This window comes from Oncorhynchus gorbuscha, linkage group LG12, assembly GCF_021184085.1.
Source record: "Oncorhynchus gorbuscha isolate QuinsamMale2020 ecotype Even-year linkage group LG12, OgorEven_v1.0, whole genome shotgun sequence".
NCBI classification, from domain to species: domain Eukaryota; kingdom Metazoa; phylum Chordata; class Actinopteri; order Salmoniformes; family Salmonidae; genus Oncorhynchus; species Oncorhynchus gorbuscha.
Window position 1 is genome coordinate 48,834,068 of NC_060184.1, and position 3,836 is coordinate 48,837,903.

The following is a 3,836-nucleotide window of genomic DNA, read 5'->3' on the forward strand; positions in this document are numbered from 1 at the left end:
AGAAATTGCTAAACATGTCATGTTTTGTCTTATATTGTCTTGTCATTTTGCTTTCCCTTCTGTTCGTTTCCCCCTGCTGGTCTTATTAGGTTCGTTCCCTTTTTTCTCTCTCCCTCCCTCTCTCTCTTCTCTCTATCGTTCCGTTCCTGCTCCCAGCTGTTCCTATTCCCCTACTCAATCATCTAGTCTTTTCACACCTGTTCCTTATCTTGCCCTCTGATTAGAGTCCCTATTTCTCCCCTTGTTTTCCGTTTCTGTCCTGTCGGATCCTTGTATATTGTTCGCCGTGCTGTGTCTTTGTCTCACCCTGTCGTGTCTTGTTTCCCTCAGATGCTGCGTGTGAGCAGGTGTCTGAGTCTGCTACGGTCGGTGCCTTCCCGAGGCAACCTACAGTTAATGGTCGAGTCTCCAGTCTGTCCTCGTCACTACGAGTGGAATTAAGTTTTTCATGTTTTGTTTTCTGCTCTGATTGTCCAGGAGTATTGCCTATTTCCTTTACTGGAATAAAGACTCTGTTTTCGCCAAGTCGCTTTTGGGTCCTCATTCACCTGCATAACAGAAGGATCCGACCAAGAATGGACCCAGCGACTATGGATTCTCTCTACTCTACTCTCGAGTTCCAGGGAGCGATGCTCGGCAGACACGAGCAGGAATTGTCTGCTGCTCGGCATGCCGTTGAGACCCTGGCCGCTCAGGTCTCCGACCTCTCAGGACAGTATCAGAGTCTTCGTCTCATGCCACCAGCTACTTCCGGGTCTTCCGAGCCTCCGGAACCTAGGGTTAATAACCCACCATGTTATTCTGGGCAGCCCACTGAGTGCCGCTCCTTTCTCACCCAGTGTGATATAGTGTTCTCTCTCCAACCCAACACATACTCAAGAGAGAGAGCTCGGATTGCCTACGTCATATCACTCCTAACTGGTCGGGCTCGGCAGTGGGGCACAGCTATCTGGGAGGCAAGCGCTGAGTGTACTAACGATTATCTGAACTTTAAAGAGGAGATGATAAGGGTTTTTGATCGTTCAGTTTTTGGGAAAGAAGCTTCCTGGTCCCTGTCTTCCCTATGTCAAGGTAATCGATCCATAACGGATTACTCTATAGAGTTTCGCACTCTTGCTGCCTCCAGTAACTGGAACGAGCCGGCGTTGCTCGCTCGTTTTCTGGAGGGACTCCACGCTAAGGTTAAGGATGAGATTCTCTCTCGGAGGTTCCATCCAGCGTGGATTCTTTGATTGAACTCGCTATTCGCATTGAACGACGGGTACATCTTCGTCACCGAGCTCATAGAAGAGAGCTCGCGTTAACTGTGTCTCCCTCTCTCCGACACTACCATCTTTCCCCACTGACTCTGGCGTTGAGCCCATGCAGCTGGGGGTATTCGCATTTCGACTAAGGAGAGGGAACGGAGAATCACCAACCGCCTCTGTCTCTATTGCGGTTCCGCTGGTCATTTTGTCATTTCATGTCCAGTTAAAGGCCAGAGCTCATCAGTAAGCGGAGGGCGACTGATAAGCGCTACTAGACGGTCCTCTCCGTCAAGTACCTGTACTACCTTACCGGTCCATCTACGCTGGACCGGATCGGCAGCTTCCTGCAGTGCATTAATAGACTCTGGGGCGGAGGGCTGTTTTATGGACGAAGCCTGGGCTCGGGAACATGACATTCCTCTCAGACAGTTAGGGAGCCCACGGTCATGTTTGCCTTGGATGGTAGTCCTCTCCCCAGTATATTATGTGAAACACTACCTTTAACCCTCACTGTATCTGGTAACCATAGTGAGACCATTTCTTTTTTGATTTTTTGTTCACCTTTTACACCTGTTGTTTTGGGTCATCCCTGGCTAGTGTGTCATAATCCTTCTTTTGATTGGTCTAGTAATTCTATCCTATCCTGGAACGTTTCATGTCATGTGAAGTGTTTAATGTCTGCTATCCCTCCTGTTTCTTCTGTCCCCTCTTCTCAGGAGGAACCTGGTGATTTGACAGGAGTGCCGGAGGAATATCATGATCTGCGCTCGGTCTTCAGTCGGTCCAGAGCCAACTCCCTTCCTCCTCACCGGTCGTATGATTGTTGTTCTGATCTCCTCAAGAAGCGTTTTGCATCCGCTCCTATCCTTGTTGCACCTGACGTCACTAAACAGTTTATTGTTGAGGTTGACGCGTCGGGGTGGGCGTGGGAGCCATTCTGTCCCAGCGCTCCGATACTGACGATGGGGTCCACCCTTGTGCGTATTTTTCTCATCGCCTGTCACCGTCGGAACGTAACTATGAGGTGGCTAACCGCGAACTGCTCGCCATCCGTTTAGCCCTAGGCAAATGGCGACAGTGGTTGGAGGGGGTGACCGTTCCTTTTGTCGTTTGGACTGACCAAAGGAACCTTGAGTACATCCGTTCTGCCAAACGACTGAATGCGCGTCATGCTCGTTGGGCATTGTTTTTCGCTCGTTTCAAGTTCGTTATTTCTTATTGCCCGGTACTAAGAACACCAAGCCTCATGCTTTATCCCGTCTCTTTAGTTCTTCTGTGGCTTTTACCGATCCCGAGGGGATCCTTCCTGTTGGGCGTGTTGTCGGGTTGACTGTCTGGGGTATTGAGAGACAGGTTAAGCAAGCACTCACTCACACTCCGTCGCCGCACGCTTGTCCTAGTAACCTTCTTTTTCGTTCCTGTTTCTACTCGTCTGGCTGTTCTTCAGTGGGCGCACTCTGTCAAGTTAGCTGGCCACCCCGGCGTTCGGGGTACGCTTGCTTCTATTCGCCAGCGGTTTTGGTGGCCTACTCTGGAGCGTGACACGCGCCGTTTCGTGGCTGCTTGTTCGGACTGCGCGCAGAATAAGTCTGGTAACTTTTTTCTGCTTCTGCTCCTGGTCTTGCTGGGTCTCAGTCTGTTCCTGCCACCGCTTCTCTCCTGGTCTTGTTCCTGCCCTTGCTGTGTCTCAGTCTGTTCCTAGTTGTTACTCTCCTGGCCTGTTTGGTCCTGTTTGCTCTAAAGCTTTCAGTTCTCTACCCGTGTCTAATTTTTTTTTTGAGTAGTACCCTAGTTTCCCTTTTTATCGTTTTCCGTTACGGTCCTGAGGAGAGGAGTTGGGTTCATTCTCGGGACGTGCTGGACCGTTTGTGATCTATGATTTCCTCCGTTGCCGCCAGTGTTCCTCCTCGAGTGCGCCAGGAGGCGCCGGTGAGTGGGGGGTACTGTCATGTTTTGTCTTATATTGTCTTGTCATTTTGCTTTCCCTTCTGTTCGTTTCCCCCTGCTGGTCTTATTAGGTTCGTTCCCTTTTTTCTCTCTCCCTCCCTCTCTCTCTTCTCTCTATCGTTCCGTTCCTGCTCCCAGCTGTTCCTATTCCCCTACTCAATCATCTAGTCTTTTCACACCTGTTCCTTATCTTGCCCTCTAATTAGAGTCCCTATTTCTCCCCTTGTTTTCCGTTTCTGTCCTGTCGGATCCTTGTATATTGTTCGCCGTGCTGTGTCTTTGTCTCGCCCTGTCGTGTCTTGTTTCCCTCAGATGCTGCGTGTGAGCAGGTGTCTGAGTCTGCTACGGTCGGTGCCTTCCCGAGGCAACCTACAGTTAATGGTCGAGTCTCCAGTCTGTCCTCGTCACTACGAGTGGAATTAAGTTTTTCATGTTTTGTTTTCTGCTCTGATTGTCCAGGAGTATTGCCTATTTCCTTTACTGGAATAAAGACTCTGTTTTCGCCAAGTCGCTTTTGGGTCCTCATTCACCTGCATAACAAAACAAATCAAAATATGTTTTATATTTGAGATTGTTCAAAGTAGCCACCCTTTGCCTTGATGACAGCTTTGCACACTCTTGGCATTCTCTCAACCAGCTTCA